Raw genomic sequence first — 20942 nt, forward strand, 5'->3', positions numbered from 1 at the left:
CACCCGAAATGGAGCCTCCCTGGCAGGTAGGAAATCCAGGGGATTTCTGGGATTTTTTTCTATTCGGGATAACAGCAGAAACGGATTAAAAACCGGGGGGTTTCCCGCGAAAAACAGGAGACTTGGCAGCTATGTTCCAATTCCATTCCATGGGATAAACCCTGCTGCTGCTACTTCCACAACACCCTAGTATTTACACTATGTATTTACTAGGGTGAGGGACCCAGGTGGCGCTGTGGGTTAAACCACAGAGTCTAGGGCTTGCTGATCAGAAGGTTGGCTGGCGGCTCGAATCCCTGCAACGGGGTGAGCTCCCGTTGCTCGGTCCCAGCTCCTGCCCACCCAGCAGTTCGAAAGCACATCAAAAGTGCAAGTAGATAAATAGGGACCGCTCCGACGGGAAGGTAAACGGCGTTTCCATGCGCTGCTCTGGTTCACCAGAAGCAGCTTTGTCATGCTGGCCACATGACCCGGAAGCTGTCTGCGGACAAACGCTGGCTCCCTCAGCCTATAGAGCGAGATGAGCGCCGCAACCCCAGAGTCGGACACGACTGGACCTGATGGTCAGGGGCCGCTTTACCCTTTACTATTTACTAGGGTGGAGCTTCACCACACTTTTTTAAATAGGATGTTTTGCAAAAGCGGGAATAATTTCAGGGACATGCAAACAGGTGGAAGCGTCTACTGCAGGCATCCCCAAACTTCGGCCCTCCAGATGTTTTGGACTACAATTCCCATCTTCCCCGACCACTGGTCCTATTAGCTAGGGATGATGGGAGTTGTAGGCCAAAACATCTGGAGGGCCGCAGTTTGGGGATGCCTGGTCTACTGTCCTTAAAGCAGGAATAGGTAAACTCCATCTCTCCAGGTGATGTTACACTACAACTCCCATCATCCCTGGCCATTGGCCATGCTGGCTGGGCCTCACGGGCGGTGGAGTCCAACAACATCTGGCGGGCCACAGGTTCCTTGCTTTATAGCAGTGGTTCCCAAAGTTGGGCCTCCAGCTGTTTTTGGACTACAACTCCCACCATCCCTAGCTAGCAGGGATGATGGGGGTTGTAGTCCAAAAACAGCTGGAGACCCAATTTTGGGAAATGCTGCTTTAAAGTGTCGTGACACTCTGAAGGAGGAGAACCCGTCCTCCAGGCAGCATTTGTTTGACAAATGAAAATGAAGGATTGCAATTTTGCAGCAAAAAAGCAGAAAAATGGAAGCTTCTGAAAACTTGGTTCAACCCTTCCACCTATCTTTCTGCATTTTACCCCTTCTTGTGTGATCCATGGTATATATGGCAAATTATTCATTTAAATAAATATTTGGACACTGTCAGATTCCTTCTCCCACCATCCTCACATAGATCATCAGTGAGGATTGTGGGAGATTTGAAGCCAAATCTAACGATGCATATTCTTGCGAGTTAGTATGTGAAGGAGCTGATAGGCTCCTTGCTTACAGGCAGATTCCGACCATAGAAACGTAATTGGTAGAGAAGGCCCTGTGTGACATCATTTCCCCTTCTCTCTTCAAAGAAGTATTTCCTGTTCCTTCCCTCTCTCTCTTCCTCTTTGACCAGCGATGGGAGCAAACATATATCCAATAGCCTGAGGCTGCTTATACTGTAAATATAAGTATTTCACCTGTGTTTATTTTACTGCTGTTGCTGCTGAGAACGAATGCATGACTGTAAGTAAATTGCATTTTTAAACTTACTTCTTAGTCTGTTGTCTGATTATCTGGGATAAGAAAGGGGGAGCTGGCTTGCTTCACAGCTGGACTTAATTAAAAGAAGGCGTCAGCCGATTCCTATGCTTTCAACTTTTCTGCTAAGGAGGGGACTTTGAACTCTACTCAGCCCCACATCTTAAACAAAGCGGTAAACCAATCTCTTTGTATGATCAACCCACACATGTGGGGGCCTGGAGGGAAAAATTGCAATTCATATATTCTCTCCCACCTATTAAAACTCATCTCACAAGGAGAGGCTGCAGCTCAGTAGCGGATCACGCACGTCACATGCTAAAGTTCCCAGGTTCAAACCCTAAAATCTGTTGGTAGGGTAGCTAAAGAATCCTGTCTCAAACCCTGGAGAGCCACTAGAAAATACTGAGATAGTAAAATAGTGTGACTAGGTACAAGGCAACAGCAGGTTAATTGCTCCACTCACCTTTGCCTCTGGCCCCACCCACCTTTGGCATACGGCCCCCAGAAAGCAGACCAGAAGGGAACACGGCCCTCAGGTTCCTTGCCCCTAATTCAAAGGATTCATGTTGCCCTTCAGCACAGGTCAGGGACATAAAAATATATTCGCCTGATGCCACAAATACATCAAACTAGGCACCAGGTGCAGCTCCCTCAGAAGAGCATTCCCCACGAATGGGGGCTACCACTGAGAAGGCCTTGCTGTTCCAACACCCCCGCCACACCTGCCCTCCATCCCTGACTGTCTCACTTCGTTTTTAGGGATGGCAATCCTTTCATTTGTGATACCTGGAGCAGGGCTTCCCCTGAAAGAAGCGAGGGAGTATGAGGTAGGAACTGGGGAAGCTATTTTATACCAAGTCGGGCTACTGAGCTGCCTGGACTCTGGAGGGGCCTGTTATCGGAGTTCGAGGCTCGTCAGGCAAAAGATGGTGCAAAGCAGCACTGGCGAGGGGTGAGGCCTAGGGAGAGCCCAGAGCGCCAGATAATGAGGTTTGGAAGACCATATTTGGCTCCCAGGTCAGAGGTTCTCCACTCGTTTAAATAAATATATAAATACCAATAGGCAGGGTGGGGGAACTGCTATGCTTTTTCGCCTAATGTTTCTCCTACATCTGCCTCTCTGTATTTCGCTCTCTCTCTCTTTTCACTCTTCCATCTGGCCTGTTTCAAATCTCTGAACGCTGCTAGCATATTCCCTCTCCCCTCATATCAAATTTCCACATGCCTCATGCGTCAAAGCTTAAGATGGAAGTGCAAGGCCTTTTTTTACATAAAGTGCAAAGCCTTTTTTTATAGCAACTTATCACTTGTGGATGGGACGCAGGTGGTGCTGTGGGTTAAACCACACAGCCTAGGGCTTGCTGATCAAAAGGTCGGTGGTTCGAATCCCCGCGACGGGGTGAGCTCCCGTTGCTCGGTCCCAGCTCCTGCCAACCTAGCAGTTCGAAAGCACATCAAAGTGCAAGTACCTTATATTCCGGCATATAAGACGACTGGGCGTATAAGACGACCCCCAACTTTTCCAGTTAAAATATAGTGTTTGGGATATACTCGCCGTATAAGAAATATGACCCGGCGTATAAGACGACCCCCGACTTTTGAGAAGATTTTCCTGGGTTAAAAAGTAGTCTTATACGTGGGAATATACAGTAGATAAATAGGTACCGCTACAGCAGGAAGGTAAACAGCGTTTCCATGCACTGCTCTGGTTCGCCAGAAGCGGCTTAGTCATGCTGGCCACATGACCTGGAAGCTATACGCCGGCTCCCTCGGCCAATAATGTGAGATGAGCACCGCAACCCCAGAGTCGGTCACGACTGGACCTAATGGTCAGGGGTCCCTTTACCTTTACCTTTATCACTTGCGGAACTACCTCCTGCGAGATGAGATACTTCCTTTCTCAGTGCAAGATTCCTGCATTGCAAGGGGTTGGAGATTATTATTATTATTATTAGGTCCCTTCCAACTCTACAATTCTATTATTCTTTCTCCCCAAAATCCTTTACAATAATATAATACGAATGTTTAGTTGTTGTTGTTTTTAAACGTGCTGTTGTTTATGCTTTCCTTTTGTTTTGAAATATTGCTGGTTGTATCATTTTAATGGATATTTTATTGCTCTACACTTTTTTTCTATGAGGTTGTGACCTCATCTTAAGGAGAGAACTGAGCTATAGATAGAGTAAAAAAAACAACCAAACAAAAAAACATTTTCTTTAGGACAGACGTACCCAGTTTATTTGGCTTTTCCTCATAAAATTTGATTGCCAGGCCACAACCCAGAGATCTTGCCTTTACGTTTACAAATTCAGAGACAGCAGAAAGGCATAGAGTTACATTTCTGAAAGAAAGGCATTCAGAAATACAGTTCCAAAAAGGCACGGTAAAGATTAGCACTGCTGTCTATGGAGAAGTATTTTGTGTATTTGCTTGGGAAGAGCGTTGTTACACATCCCATAAATCCCACTCTGCTTACATATGCCAGTAGAATGGACCTTCCTACTTCCCACAAATATGCTGTGAACTGAGATGGGTATAGGGCGGTATACAAATTTAATAATAATAATAATAATAGATGTGGAATTAACAGTGCAGTCTGATGCATGGTTTCAATTTCCTTCTATGGAAGTGTGTTTAGTACTGCAACTTCCATTGTTAATGTAATTCCTACAGGCACACATCTGAATACAAGCTGTTGGGAATCACAAACATACCCCCCAACATTTCTCTGATGAAAATAGGGACATCCTAAATAATAATAATAATAATAATAATAATAATAAATTTATTTGTACCCCACCTATCTGACTGGGTTTCCTCAGCCACTCTGGGAGGCTTCCAACATATATAAAAACATAACAAAACATTAACACTTCCCTATACAGGGCTGCCTTCGGATGTCTTCTGAGAGAGCCAGTGTGGTGTAGTGGTTAAGAGCGGTAGACTCGTAATCTGGTGAACTGGGTTCGCATCTCCACTCCTCCACATGCAGCTGCTGGGTGACCTTGGACTAGTCACACGTCTCTGAAGTCTCTCAGCCCCACCTACCTCACAGGGTGTCTGCTGTGGGGGAGGAAGGGAAAGGAGATTGTTAGCCGCTTTGAGACTCCTTTGGGTAGTGATAAAGCGGGATATCAAATCCAAACTCTTCTTCTTCTGAAGGTTGTATAGTTACTTATCTCCTTGGCTCGGGGGTCGCTTATCTCCACACCCACCAATATTTCTCAGATGAAAACAGGGATCTAATCAGAAACTTTAAAAAAAATGCTGTGGAAATGTTTTTTTAAAAAACGTTTTGAAAAACACATTGAATTTGGCATAACTCACTGTCGCTATCTAGTGTTGCATTTGTATATTGCGCTTCGCAACACATTTAAAATGTTTTATTTGCAGCTGTATAGCTGAGTCCTGGGACGGCTTCTGTCAATCAGGGACTGCCCCTGGAAAATAGGGACACTTGGAGGGTCTGTTGTGAACCATGAAACTCCCATTTTTAATTCACTCCCCCACATAAGGTCCTGTTGTTATGGCCTTATAAGGTGGCATTCAGAGAATCTCAATACAGTATCTCTCTCTCTCAGACTCCCACCCAGCATATCATTTTAATACTAAGCTGGCCTACCTTTCAGGGTTATCGTGCAGATTGAATGAGTACTTTGAACACATATGAATTGCAGACGTTAGAGGCAGAGGCAGAATGGTCTCTGCCACGTACCTGGTAGATGGGGCGCAACATCTCTGGAAATGTGACGTTCGCCCCCTTCCCCACCCTTGGCTAAGGTTTTCAAGGCCTCCTCCAAAGTCAAGCTTGTGTGCTGGGTGGCTCCATAGGGGCTGAGCTGTGCCAAGCAAAGTTTGCCGCAGGCCGGCTCTTCACAGCGCCTTGGGCTCCAGCCAGCCCTTTGATCTCGGGGAGTTTCAGTTTGGGGCTTTTTTGGTTTCTGAAAGATTAAAAAAGAGAGAGAGAGAGAGAGAGGCCTTCAATTCATCAGCATCTCTTTCTGCCAGTACAAACACAGAAGAGGGAGCGGGCAGGGGCGGGTGGGAGCAACTGCAATGCTGGCTAGGCTGCAGCGGTGAGACATGCAAATGGTTACAACTGCTGCTCCTGATTCCTGATTTTCCTGGCGATAGGATTCCCTGGGGAATGCCCTGATGCCGAAGCTGATGACAGGCATCAAATTCTTCTCTCCTTCTTCCTCCGCTAGGTCATAGCACCAAGAATGATATGGCATTACACTTTGAGCCTGGGCTCCATCCTCAAGATGATGGCCTGTTTATTTGCACACACAAAAAAGTTGTTTGTTATCTCTCTCTCTCCCCATCCCCATCACGTCCCTTTGCAAGCTGCAAAAAACATCGATAAGGAAAGTGACAGAAAATTGCGACCCAATAAATAGGTGACATCACATAACCTTTGTGCAATCCTCCCCCCCCCCCCAGTTATCCATCTGAATGCTCAACAAACAGCTAGTCTAGAAGCCCCTTGAGCACTGCCCAGCAGTTGTTTATGATGTCAGACAGGAAAACACTCGGTGTGATGATGTCACAGTAATGACACAGGCTGAATAATACAGCATGTTACAATGACAGAGGGAGCACTCAAGTTTTTTGTTAACAAATCGTGGCTGTTTGGGGTTTGTCTTGAGCTACTTGAGATTACAAGCTGAGCTAGGATTGAACACAGGACGCTAGTTTCCACAGCAGACCCCTTTTGAGCATGATATTTAGCCTCAAACATACCTTCAGGCTACATATTCAAATATGTTTAAATTCTGGCTAAGAGCCAAACAACACTTGACCTGAGTGTGTTTCTGCTTAACTCAGCATTTAAGGTTTTGGTGTGTGTGTTTTTTTAAAATGCAGATTGTATTAGCAGGTGTGTGTTTGTGTGTGGTCAAAGTATTAAAAAGTGTATACAGTATTTTAAACAATGGCAGAGGTTTGCGTAGAATGAGCAGGGGGTGACACTGGCAGTTAAAAAAAAAGTTTGAGTGCAGCGAAAAGTGAGTTGAGAAAGGAAGGCACTGTTGTGTTAACCTTTTGGTTGTACCCATCTCTGCTATATTTCATTGTTAAAACTGTTTTGTCTAAAAAAACAACAAGCCCCTCAGTGTCCTCCCATCCCTGCTTTACTCTGTCCCTGTTTAAGCGCAGTGAGAGTGGAGCAACACCGAGAGGATAATACAGATATAGCGAAGCAATGATTCTTCAACATCAACTTTGTTGGACTGGTCATGTTGTGCCTGATGATCGTCTTCCAAAGCGACTACTCTATTCCGAACTTAAAAATGGAAAGCGTAATGCTGGTGGTCAACAAAAGAGGTTTAAAGGTTCGGTCCCAGCTCCTGCCAACCTAGCAGTTCAAAAGCACGTCAAAGTGCAAGTAGATAAATAGGTACCACTCCAGCGGGAAGGTAAACAGAGTTTCCGTGTGCTGCTCTGGTTTTACCAGAAGTGGCTTGGTCATGGTGGCCACATGACCCGAAAAAACTGACTGTGGACAAACGTCGGCTCCCTCGGCCAGTAAAGCAAGATGAGCGCCGCAACCCCAGAGTCGTCCGCAACTGGACCTAACAGTCAGAGGTACCTTTACCTTTACTCCAAGGTTTAAGATTGTAGCCTCAATCTGGATCAAACTCACAATGCTTAATTTGGCCAGTCCTCACCTGCTTGCGGCTCCTTACATTTTCCAGGGCAGTTCATCATTTTCGAAATCTTCCCTCAATGTTAAAGAACATCCACACAAATCCTTCTTCTTTTTTACTCTTGGTAATTTGTGAAGCTGGTGAGCTGAGGGGAACCAAAACTCAGGCAAAGTCTTCAAAGCTTTTCTCTAAATCTCCCGTTCACCCTTCCCTTCGTTTTGTTTTTCCCCTAGACATGAGGAACCTTGGCTGTTCCAAAGAACAGGCCTGTGCAGAGGGGTTGGGAGTGAAGGAGGGAGAAACTCATGGCTCCCTGCCCAATTTATGTGGATGATGATTCGTGATTGACTTTCTGGGAGGTCGGCCCTTAATCGGACCATTCGGTGTGTTTTTGATGGTGTGTAGACTCTTCCACTAACCACACTCGCCTGAGTGGCTGTTGTGGGTGGCAGCTGGGGGAGAGGGGAGGTCTTCGCCCAAGGTCCAAGGCAGCTGCCTATGAAGTGCTTCTCTTTCTCGAATGCTTTGCAGTTCATTCCTTGGCTTTTTGTGGCAGCTTGGCAGAAAAAAAGGGGGTTGGGAGGGAGAAAGTAGCAGTACTATCTTTCTTTGAGAAATGTGTGAGTGTTCAATCTCTGCCATTGCCTGTCGGAATAATTTCATTCTGGTGTGTCACTGGAATGACAGCGAAAAGAATATGCCCCCCCCCCCCAGATTTCACACATTTTACTCCATGAAACAAAAGGAGGAGGTTCCTTATCCAAAATTCCATTGGCGATAAGGAATGATATGTTCAGTTAATACGTCGGATTTAGGTTTGATGAGGCCCTAAGCTACTGAAGGTAATGGGGCCCTTTATAGGTCCAGCTGTCCTTTGTCAACAACAAATTGTTGCTGTTTTTTGTGTTGAATATATGCTAGATCAGGCATCCCCAAACTTCAGCCCTGCAGATGTTTTGGACTACAATTCCCATCATCCCTGACCACTGGTCCTGTTAGCTAGGGATCATGGGAGTTGTAGGCCAAAACATCTGGAGGGCCGCAGTTTGGGGGTGCCTGTGCTAGATGGTGATTTATGGACCTAATAGATATCTAAAGCCATTTGCACATGTTGCCATGCAAACAGTCCATGCAGAATGTAGGCACCCTATATATAGAAATGAGCAAACCAGTGATATTTTAGGGAGCAGGCTAGCAGGCGGGGCCCATTACTTACATCACTGGAGCCTACACAACATAAAACACTGTTGCTGCTGTATGTAGGTTTTTTTAAATTTGTTTTTAATCTTATATTTTGGAAATGTACATCCAGTTGTTTTTTCTTTAATTTTTTTTGGGGGGCCCAAGAGAGTGGGGCCCTAAGCTATAGCTTGTTCAGCTTATACGTAAATCTGGCACTGATCGGAACGGATATAAGAATAAATTCACCTGGCAAAAAGAATTCTCAAGAGGAAAGAGGAGTGAGAGTTGGTAAGAGAAAGGGGGTATAATCTTGCCACCAATGTTCCAATAGCTTTTGAAAGGGGATCACTTTTAACCATGAGTGCTAGCTAAGGATGCTTGTGAAATTAGATCTTTGTGAATTCCAATATGAACGGACCTGGTCCACACCTCGCAGACCAAGGTGCAAATGGGAATTTAGTTATACGCTGGTTTTATTTATACTTCTCCGAATGTGGCAAGAAAGTTATTGGCAGTTTAAACATATTAAAATGAGGCATACTTGAGGAAGCGGATCGGTCCGTATTTCAAAGTGCGCTGACCAGCTCTGCACCTCCCAGAGTAATGTGTGGATTGGAATGTAGCAATCCTTTAGATTTTACACTTTTCAGATTTTTGCGGTGCAGCCCTTTGAAAACTTAGTGTTGCAAGGTGGTCTGTCTTAAAAAGAAAGAAAAGATTTCTCCTTCTCCTTCTCCTTCCAGATTATAGCTTCTCCTTCTTCCAGATTACAGCTTCCCTAAATACTGTAGCTATAACTCCAATTTTGATATGCTTGCAGGCAACTTGAGGTGTGTACATACTTCTGTTTACTCTGCATCACGTTTGGGCCCACTGCTCTCTTGGGAAGCAGGGTACAAACGACATTAGCCACAATCCATATCAATCATATCTATCCATTCCACAATTTCTCATAAAACGCTGTGTTTTGATGCTTCCCTCTATCCCCAAAACCAGGTTCAATCAAAGATTGAGAAAAAGCATTGTCTAACTATGTTTTAAGCTGGTGGCGTGTTCACAGCCTTGGGATGATGTTTCTAGTAGGTGTTGTTCTGCCGTAGTCGAAACAAAATAAAAAAATTCCTTCCTGTAGCAGATGTTTCTGTTATTGAAAGCTATTGTGGAATATTGCAAACAGGCAAATAGTTCTGTTTTTTAAATGATACATATTTTAGAAACCATTTGGGTGTGCATGCTCCGAAACACTCTGTCAAATTAAGTTGTTGGTTGTTAATTTTTTAAAACAAAACACTGTTGGTTCCCCACCTGTCAGAGGCCCTGGTATGGCTACTCTAGAGTAACGACTCCAGCATGGTCTTTTAAGGCTTTTATTAAGTGCTGATTATTTACAGTGTTCAGAGCAGTAAAAATGCATCCTTAAGGTGAGGTGTCAGAACTCCCGAATGGCGATTGGCGCGTTTTCTTCCAGCACCACAACTTTGGCAGACCCAACCTCTTCCCCCTACGTTTGCGTCGCAATTCGGGAGTTGGGGGGATTGGCCTCCCCCCCGTGCGTCCAACTTCCTGTCCCACCTGAGGCATGGGCTCCACAACCCTGCCTGAGCCTCGGACACCACTTCCTGACTCTCCGCTGGAGGCAGAGCTCTCCTTACTCTCTCCAGCGCTTGGTGATGGGCTGGAACTTAAGATGGGAGGGACTTCCCTGTATCCCTCGTCCCTCACATCCACCCCCCTCCCAGGCTCCTCTCTCCCCCTCCCTAGTGGCTCTCTGCTTGCTGGGGACGAGTGAAATCCCAAGAAGTCAGTGGCATCCGAGCCTGTGGGTGTGAAAATTTCCCCCCAATCCTGCGATCTCTCTCCTTCCCCCTGAGAAGACGGAAATCCCAAGAAGTCAGTGGCATCAGAGCTGGTGGGAGTAAAAATGTTCTGCCAGTCCTCTCCTGCCTCTGACGTCGTCGACCTCGGTGAAACCCACACCTCTTCTTCCGTGTCCTCAAATTCCGCTTCCCATCTCCATGGGGAGCTGCTGCCTGCTATCCCTTCCTCCTGCTCCTCCCCCTCTCCCTCCCTTTCCATGTGCCAGGGCTTGGGCCTGTGGGGGAACAGGGCGTGGAACTCTTCCACTAAAAATTCCTCAGGTACTTCCGTGGCCGGTATCCACTCATTGTGGGATGGCGGAGTATCCTCCCATGCTATTAGGTACTCCAGCCCTCTCACCCCTCTCCTTGAGTCTAAAATCTCAGTTGCCTCATTGAGCTGTCGGGCGTTTCCCGTCTCCCCCCCTCCCTCTGGAGGTTGATCGCTGTCCCTGAACCTGGTACTTTCCCTGTACGGCGACAGCAGTGATCTATGAAACACTGGGTGCACTCTCATGTCCTCCGGCAGTGCTAGCCTGAAGGCTACCGGGTTGACCTGTTGCGTGACCGTGAAGGGGCCCAGCCTCCTGGGTGCTAACTTTTTGCATCGCCCCCTGGTGGGAAGACCTTCCGAGGATAACCAAACCTTGTCCCCCACCCTGATGACCTCTCCCGGCCGCCTGTGGCGATCTGCCCCCTTCTTGTACGCTTCCTTGGCCCTCTCCAAGTGTTCTCTGAGCTGCTGGTGCACCGTCTCCAGGTCCTCTGCCCAATCCTCTGCCTGTGGGCCCTCTTCCTCCTCCTCCCCCTCCCTCTCCGGGAAAGATCTGAGGTCGCGCCCGTAGTTGGCCTTAAAGGGCGACACCCCTGTGGAGACGTGCACCGCATTGTTGTAGGCAAATTCTGCTAGTGGCAGGCGATCCACCCAGTCCGTTTGCCTCTGGCTGACGTAACATCTCAGGTACTGCTGCAGAATGGCGTTGACCCGCTCCGCCTGTCCATTGGTCTGCGGGTGCCGAGCCGTCGACAAGCTGACCTCCACCTGCAGGAGGTTCATTAGCCGTCGCCAGAACCTGGAAACAAATTGGCGGCCACGATCCGAAATAACTCTTAAAGGCAATCCATGCAGTCGGAATACGTGGTCCACAAACAGTTTGGCCGTCTCTTCTGCCGAGACCGCCCTGGCACACGGTATAAAGTGGCACATTTTGGACATGAGGTCCACCACCACCAACACTGCGGTCTTGCCCCTGGACGACGGCAGGTCTGTGATGAAGTCCATGGACACTACTTCCCACGGCCTGTGCGGTGTGGCTAATGGCTCCAGCAAACCTGCTGGTGGCGCTCTGACCACCTTTGCTCGCTGGCAGGTGTCACATCCCCTTACATAATCCCGAACATCCTCCCGCACCCCTGGCCACCAGAAGTGTCTCATGACTAGGTGAGTGGTTTTGTCCCTTCCGAAATGACCCGCCGTTGGGTTGTCGTGCATCTGCTTGAGAACCTTACCTCTCAGCTGTTTGGTTGGGAGGTACAGGGCTCCCCTGTAAAAAAGCAAACCCCTCCTTTCCTCAAAGTCTTTGGCCTGCTCCCTCCCCCCTCTCAGGTCTCTGAAGATGCGGGTGGCAAATTCATCCGCTGCCGTCAGTGCTGTGAGTTCTGCCTCGCTCACCACTGCTGCACCGCATGACCATGCAGATGGGGGGAAAACGTGCCTGGGTGCTGGTGGCAACTCCTCCTCCATATACTCTGGCTTGCGGGAGAGGGCATCCGCCCTGACGTTCTGCTCCCCCGGGATGTAGTGGATGGAGAAGTTGAAGTTCGAGAAGAACTCTGCCCACCGTATCTGCCGCTGGTTGAGCACCCTGGCCGTTCTCCAGAACTCCAGGTTCTTGTGGTCTGTGCACACCTGGATGGGGTGCTTGGCGCCCACCAGGAAGTGTCGCCAGTGCTGGAATGCAGCGTGGATCGCGAGAAGTTCCCTATCAAACACTGTGTAGTTGCGTTCAGGCTGGGTCAGCTTCCTGGAGAAGAAGGCACAGGGTCTCCACTCTCTGTTGGCGTCCAGTTGCAACAGAATCGCTCCCACAGCTTTATCAGAAGCATCTGTCTCCAGGCGTAGGGGCGCATCCTGCACCACGTGGAACAGGTGCTGGTCTGAAGCGAATACCCTCTTGAGGCTTTCGAACGCTGCTTGTGCCTCTGGTGTCCACCTGAACTTCTGCTTGCCTCTCAGGCAGTCGGTGATGGGAGCCGTGACACGAGAGAAGTTCTTGATGAACTTCCTGTAGAAGTTAGCGAAGCCTAGTAGGCGTTGGGCATCTTTGCGCGTCCTGGGGCTGTGCCAGTCCAGGATGGTCTGCACCTTGTCCTTGTCCATCGCCAGCCCCTTGTCTGACAGCTTGTAGCCCAGGAAGTCCACCTCCTTGGTGTGAAACTTGCACTTCTCCAGCTTCACATACAGGTGGTTGTCCTTCAGGCGCTGCAACACCTCCCTGACATCCTTCACATGCTGCACTGGGTCATTGGAATAGATAAGGATGTCATCCAGAAAGACCAAGCAGTTCTTGAAGAGGAGGGACCCCAGGACGTGGTGCATGAAGGCCTGGAAGCAGGCTGAGCCCCCTTGCAACCCGAAGGGCATCACCAGATATTCAAAAGAGCCCAGAGGCGTGAACATCGTGGTTTTCCATTCATCGCCCTCCCGGATCCTGATCAAGTTGTACGCCCCTCTTAGGTCTAGCTTGGTGAAAATCTTGCCCCTGCGTGCCGCTGTCAGAAGATCATCCACTCTGGGCATGGGGAAAGCCACTGGCTCTGTCACTGAATTCAGCCGTCTAAAATCCACCACCAGACGGCGCTGTTGCGTGTCTTTCTTGTCCACCCAGAAGACCGGGCTGCCCCCTGCTGCCTTGCTTTCTCTGATGAACCCCCGCTTGAGGTTCTTGTCGATGAAAGCGCGCAGATCCTCCAGTTCCTGGTCTGACATGGCGTACAGCTTGGCTGGGGGTATCGTTGCCCCAGGCACCAGGTTGATCTGGCAGTCAAAAGGCCTGTGTGGAGGTAGGTGGTCGGACTCCGCTTCGCTGAAGACCTCCTGCAGGTCCCAGTACGGTTTGGGTATCGCCTCACCCCCTTTGACGTGCATGGTGGCCACCGTGGCTATCGGAGGCCCCTCCCCTGGTTGGTGCTGCATGCAATGTTCCAGACAAAAGTCCGACCCAAACGTGATGCATCTCTGGTGCCAACTTATGGAGGGGTCGTGGCGCGCCAGCCAGCTCATTCCCAAAACGATGGGGGGGTCTGAGATGGTCGTGACGTTGAAAGCCAGTGTCTCTGAGTGCCTTCCCACTGTCATTCTCATGGGGGGGGGTTTGATGAGTGATGGCCCCTCCCAGCAACTCTCTGCCATCAATGGTGGCCACATGCAGGGGAAAATCCAGCTGCAGAAGTTGGATCTGGTGCTCTTCTGCAAAGTTTCTCGAGAAGAAGTTGGCTGAGGCACCACTGTCAATTAAGGCGAGGACTGTCAGGGGATAGCCATTTGGGAGCGTCAGCGTGACTTCTAGAACCACTCCTGCTCTGGGAGGGGTGGGCTGGCTCTGCTCCTCTCTGTGCGGGTGGGCGGGCTGGGGCTGTTCACTGCTGACTGTGCCTGGCTGCTGCCCCTTGTCTCCTGCAGCCAGGCTGTCTCGTTTCCCTGCTGTGGTGCTACGTCAGTGGGGGGAGGTACAACCGTTCCCGCCTTTCCTTGCCACTCTCTGCGATGAGGGCAGTCTCTGACGCGATGCCGGGGTGAGTTGCAGAGAAAGCAATTCCCGCCTCTTCCCTCCTTGCGTCTTGGCGCCGCCGGGGTTTGAAAAGCCCGCGCGCGCGCTCCCCCGATCTCCATCGGTTCTGGCTCTGGGCTTGGTCTGGGCGGGTCTGGGGGCGGTCCCTGGGGTGGGGTTTGGTGATGTGGTCTGTCCTGAGAGCGTGGGAACCAAGGCTTTGCTGCGCGCGTCGCTTGTTTGTCATACCATCTGGATTCCTGTCTCACCCCCACCGCTAGCGCCGCTTTGCTGAGCTGATCCATAGTCTGCGGTCTAGGACCTCTTGCCAGCTCATCCTTAACGTCTGCATGCAAACCCAGGTAGAAGGCTGATTTCACTGGCTCACTGTTCAGATCCCACCCCAGTTTGTGCACCAGCATGGTGAATTTCGCCCAGTAGTCCCTAACTGTCGATTTTCCTTGTGTTAGGTCATGAAGCTCCTGTTTAGTGGCCTCCATTTCACTGTCGCTAGCGTACATTAATTTTAAAGCTTCTAGAAATAAAGTTGCGTTCTTCATGCAAGGATTTTTTTGCGCGATGAGCGGTCTTACCCATTCCCGGGCGGCCCCCGTCAAATGCTCTATGATAAAGTAGACTCTGTGCGCGTCATCTGGGAATTCTGCTGCATGCAATTCCAGCGCATAATTTATTTCTGTCTCGAATCCGAGGTACTCCCTCGGGTCTCCGCTGAACTTGGTGACTAGGCTCTGTCCCCTTCTCACTTGGACTAGCTGCGGCTGGGGTGCCCCCCCACCCCTAGCGGCTTTCTCCTCTTCCAACTTTTTCTGCAGGTCTAATACCATCACCCTTAGCTGTTTCTCAGTCTCCTCTTTTGTCCTCACCTGGTCCACCAGCTTGTTCAGCTCCTCCTGCGCCCCTCGCGCTTCCTCCTGAGCGGCATGCAATTGCTGCTGTGCGTGCGCTGTGAGGTTCTGTAGCTCCTGCTTCGCTGCTTCGGCCTCCAGCCTCCAATGCTCAGCCTCTTGAGCGCTCATCGCTGCACTCCAAAGTAGCCAAAAAAAGATTCGGGAGTTGCTGTCAGAGGCCCTGGTATGGCTACTCTAGAGTAACGACTCCAGCATGGTCTTTTAAGGCTTTTATTAAGTGCTGATTATTTGCAGTGTTCAGAGCAATAAAAATGCATCCTTAAGGTGAGGTGTCAGAACTCCCGAATGGCGATTGGCGCGTTTTCTTCCAGCACCACAACTTTGGCAGACCCAACCTCTTCCCCCTACGTTTGCGTCGCAATTCGGGAGTTGGGGGGATTGGCCTCCCCCCCGTGCGTCCAACTTCCTGTCCCACCTGAGGCATGGGCTCCACAACCCTGCCTGAGCCTCGGACACCACTTCCTGACTCTCCGCTGGAGGCAGAGCTCTCCTTACTCTCTCCAGCGCTTGGTGATGGGCTGGAACTTAAGATGGGAGGGACTTCCCTGTATCCCTCGTCCCTCACACCACCCATGGGGAAAACACTCAACATGAGATACCAGAATCCATTTTGTTATAAGAAAAAAACAGCTCCTTTTGCTTATGGGGTATCCAAGAGCCCGTATAGAGTCCTTAAGTGGGTTCCCTGTTGGTAGGAGAAAATAACAGAGGCCAACGAGAGTATATTGAAAAGCAAAGCAGCTAGTAAGCCTGATCTTTGTTAAAGGAACTATTGCAACTTGGTTCCCACTCATCACACGCAGGAGGGAGGAGAACCCTGAACAATGGTGCACAAACCCTTATATAGACTTTTGAAATTGACCATCCCCCAAAACATCATACATACATCACAGAAGGAGGCTGTCTACATCAGAAATACATCACAGGAGGCAAAAATCCTGTTTGCCAGGATATCTGTTCATGGCCACTGATTGCTTTACCTGGACAGCCTTGCCATTCTTTTGTGATGGTAAATACTTTAATTCCTGAATCCAGGTCACAGGCTTACCTTATTCATACACAAATACGGCCTTAAGACAGGTAAGCAAAAGACAATGGAGAGGCTTTCCCATTTCCTTCCTCCTTGCAGAGAAATATTTGAGGTCAATTTGGTAGAGTCAAAATGGCTTCAGGACTGCTCTCCTGCACTATTTCAGACACGTGGTCCATATACTTATATATGTGTTTGCCTTTGGAAAGCAAAAACTGGAAACACCAGTTGTCAAATATCTTCAGATGGTCTGAAACAGACGGAGGCAGATTGATAATAATAATAATAATAATAATAATAATAATAATAATAATAATATTTATACCCCGCCCATCTAGCTGGGTTTCCCCAGCCACTTTGGGCGGTTTCCAACAGAAAAATAAAATAACCGATTAAACATTAAAAGCCTCCCTAAACATGGCTGCCTTCAGATGTCTTCTAAAAATCTGGTAGCTGTTTTTCTCTTTGACATCTGATAGATAGGATGAAAAAGAGAGGAAGACAGACTTGGAAGCCCTTTCCAGACCACCGTAGGGGTCGGGGATGGCCTTGGGCAAGATGGACTCACAACTTTTAGAGACGTTCTTTCGTTACCTTGCACATCTGTCTCTATGGTAGTCCGCCTCCTGCTTCCCATCCCATAACAACAAGTTTGCCTTTGCCTGTGTCAACCCAGCATTCCTCCCCACATATCTGGCTGCTCCTGCTTTCGGGTGGAAAAATATGGAACCCAGGGGCACCAGGAGATAGGTAAGATTTACTAGATGTCGCAGTTTGGGTGGTGGTGGTGGAGCGAGGCAAGCAGCTGCTATTTTAGGCAGCAGCCGTGCATCTCATTTGACCCCAGCCTGGTGTTGCTTCTGACCAGCCACTAATCCTCCAAGCTTCTGAAAACTTTGCCTCCCTAGGGAAGGGAGTCTGCACCACTTCCTGCCCCACTCCTCCCCACTGACTACCCCTTGACCTTCTTCCAAGAGTTCTTCCAACATAGACTATATAACCCTCTGGAATGGGAGCGCATCGTTTCTGTATACTGCCTAGGTCCCTGGCACACTCTGGGTGCTAAATAATTAGCACTTTTCGGTACTATCTTCCTAAGGGTGTTATCTGACTAGGGGAAAGTGTCACGCCTCTGATTCATCAGCGGCTCTCAGCCAGGCACATACTGTGTGTTCCCTTTGACTCCCTGCTCTTCCCGCCTGCCTTTTGCCTATGTTTGTGTCCAGACACCAGAGAACTCGAGCCAGGCTTGTGGTGCTTCTGATCTCTTCAAGGCTAAGGCTCCATCTAAATCCTATCGGGCCCTTCCTGCTTTCTCTCTCACTCTCACTCTCTCTCTCTCTCTCTCTCTGATGGGGCAAGAATTTTAGGCTTTCTGGGCCCCCACCCCCCCAGCCACAGCGTTTATTTAATATCCTGAAAAAAATTAAAATAACTCCTGCGGCCGCTAGGAAAAACAAAGATAAATATAATAAAAGTGAGACGAAAATATAGCCCCAGAGAAGGGACTGGAAGCTTTCCTAACCAACGGCTGGGATCCAGGAGGGGCATAAATGGAGTAGTGATCACACACACACACATACTCACATGCACAAGTAGGTGCACGAATGTGGGCTTGCACGATGAAGCAAAGATCATGTGGACGGTGCCGCAATATTCACATATGACTGCACAAGAATGTTATTGCATTCGGCTCGCATTACCTAACCTGTACAAACATGGATGCACAGAGGCACACATGCTCACATGCCCGTACACACTTAAATAGGGTTCTGTGGGCACGACATATATGGACAGCCAAAGCTGCTGACATCTCTCTTTGGGTATGCAAATCCCTACCCATCAGAGCAAAGTACTGGAAAGTAGAATAAACAGATCTGCAACAAAATGTTGCAGTGTTTTTCCTGTCTGAGTGCATAATTCTTTCCCCATCCCACAGTTTTCTTTTTTCTTTCTTTTCTGTCACTCTACAGCAGCCTTCTCCAACCTGGTGTCCTCGGCATGTTTCGGCTGGATGTGATGGGAGTTGTCGTCGAAAAGATCTGGAGGGCACCATGTTGGAGAAGACCTTTGTGCAGTCTGTGACAGGCGCAACTGAGTGTGTTCAGTCCTGTGTGGGCTATTTGGGGTCAGGAAAGATGGCCCCTTCGGTGTTTAATTTTTAAAAACTCTTTTTTTTTTTTGCACTTCTGCAAACCTTTGGGTTCCATCATAGCTGCAAAGTTTTCCCTTTTCTCGCGAGGAAGCCTATTCAGCATAAGGGGAAATCCCTTTAAAAAAGGGATAACTTGGCAGCTATGGGTTCCATAAACATGCTGATAACTCTCCCTTGTTCACTCGGTGGCCCTGTTTTCCCTACAGTCCTGTTGGCACTCATCACATGAGTTTGCTATTAGAAGAAGTGACTAGATGTCAGAGACTGGGCAGAGAAGGAATGGTGGAGACTGCCTCCCCTTCCTGACCCTTCCAGGAAGGCCTAGTCTGGAAAGTGGCCTAGTCTGCAAAGCCGAGGCGAGATACTGTGGAGAGGGCAGGTTTCATCCCTGTGTCTCCCCTCACCCTGTTCTGACCCATTACCTATCCCTGCCCCTATTCGGCCCCCCACCCCCCACCCCCAGGCAGGCCCCTACCTCCACTTGGCCTAGTCTGGAAAGCGGCCTAGTCTGCTGTGGCCTAGTCAGTCTGCTGGGCAATGTTGGGCCTTGTTGCTTGCAAAAGGCCTGTTTTCAGTTGGTTGCTGTGGAATTTTGTGGTGTCATCTGGTGGCGCGGCTTTGGAGGCAGCAGCGTGCGATCTGTCTTTCTGTTGGATGCTGTTGGAGTCTTCAGACCTTCTGCTGGTGATGTATAATTTGGGTGCCACTTTTTGTGTTTAATCATTGTTAGGGCAAAATTCTGGGTACGAGAATGCTCAGCCACCCAGCTCATCAGGCAAGGGCCTGTGGTCGTTGTGGAGTATAAAAGGAAGGAGTCCAGCCACAATCCGGAGCAAACAGCAAGGTTTATTACTGCGCAGCAGGTTCAATGCCAGACTGAACACCGTGAACAGGGCTGCAAGAATTTTTAAAAGTTCCCACCACCATCCCATAATGCACATCAAAAGCATCATACATACATCACTTGTGACAGGGTAAAACGTGAGTACCTGGCGGGGAAAACAATGAGTCCAGGTGTGTGTATTGCCTCTGGCTTCGGAGGGTCGGGAATGGCAGGAGATGGTACCTGAATGGATTATGGATATGCAGAGGAGCACCACCCTGGCTACGTGACCTCTCGCTTAAAGGATTATGGCTGTTCCCTGCATCCCTGAGAGCCCTTGGCCAGAGTAGCAAAAGGGGGTTTCATTTAGAAATACAGATACATGGTATTCATTCATAAAGAAATATGGTTACATAGAGTCTCAGGCAACAGAGAAAGGGTAGGAAAGGGAGCCTTTATTACGCAGGGCTTGATTGAGGGGTTCGTGTAGGTGCGATACTAGAGTGGTGTTGTAGGATCAGACGGGGTCCCCTTGAGGGCATTTGTGCCAATCTTGATTCCCAAATGAAGCCTCGTTTGGCTGCCCCCCCTAAAATTCCCTAACAATCATTATTTTAGGTGTGAAAGGTGTGCTTTTTTGGAAAAAAAAATTACGCCAGATGGGCATGGAATGTTGTGGCCAAATTTGTTGGAATTCAGTTTAGCGGTTACAGGGGAAGGGTGTTACATCCACACACGCAGTGGGAACATTTATATATAGATAGATAGTAAGGATAATGATAATTCAAGTGGGCTCAAGATAATGTTTTTATACACAGAGCTTTAATGCTGCCTTTCAGCCCCTCTGAGGCGACTTCCATGACCTCAGCCAGCGGTGGGCATTGTTGATGTGGAAGAGAGAGAGAAGCAAACAAATGAGAGGGAGCTCTCCAAATGCAAGCGAGGGCCTTCTCCTTTTCCATCCTCCTTGCAGATTAAGTGCCCGTCAGCCTCACATTTCGATGTGTGTGTGCCTTATTGATTGCCAAAAATTGGAAATGTCAAGAAGGACCATTAGTAACAGATTGGCAATGTAAATTCTTTGAATTTATTAAATTACAGTAACAAAAATGATGGCAACAATCAGAATCTGAAACAAGAATGGAAGTGTGTAGAGGAATACATGGCTAATAGATGCTCCAACAAAAACCTATTGATATGCATTGATTGATCTCGCAAAGTCAATATAGAATACAAGAATAAATGTTTAATAAACAAATCAAAGTATAAACACAATAACAATTTTTAAAACAAAATTAGGAAGTCTTCAAGTCACGAGGGGGGAAAGTATGACACAATTAAGTAAAAACTAAATTTGGATCTACAATGTACAGTGGTACCTCTACTTACAAATAACTCTACTTACGAATTTTTCTACTTACAAATGGAGCTCCGTCTGCCATCTTGGATGCGGTTTAGATATGATTTTTTCTACTTACGAATTTTTAGATAGGGTTGCTTCGACTTATGAATTTTTTCTCCCAATGCATTCCTATGGGATTCGACTTACAATTTTTTTCGACTTACAAATGTGTGTTCGGAACGCATTAAATTCGTAAGTAGAGGTACCACTGTAATAGAAAATGTGAATGTATAAATATAAGAAATGTGAAATTATATGCAAATATTATGTATATGCATTGGAACATCAAAAAATGGTTCATGAAAAAAAAAGTGGGTGCCCAGGCCCCCCTGGACTTGGCACCTATGGATGCCAACCTGAACAAAATATTGTAAAAAAAAAAAAGTCATCTGTGGCTGCAGCCATCCCCAACAGATGACTCTAATGAGCAGGAATTGACAAAT

This window comes from Zootoca vivipara, chromosome 2, assembly GCF_965207765.1.
Source record: "Zootoca vivipara chromosome 2, rZooViv2.hap1.1, whole genome shotgun sequence".
Taxonomy (NCBI): domain Eukaryota; kingdom Metazoa; phylum Chordata; class Lepidosauria; order Squamata; family Lacertidae; genus Zootoca; species Zootoca vivipara.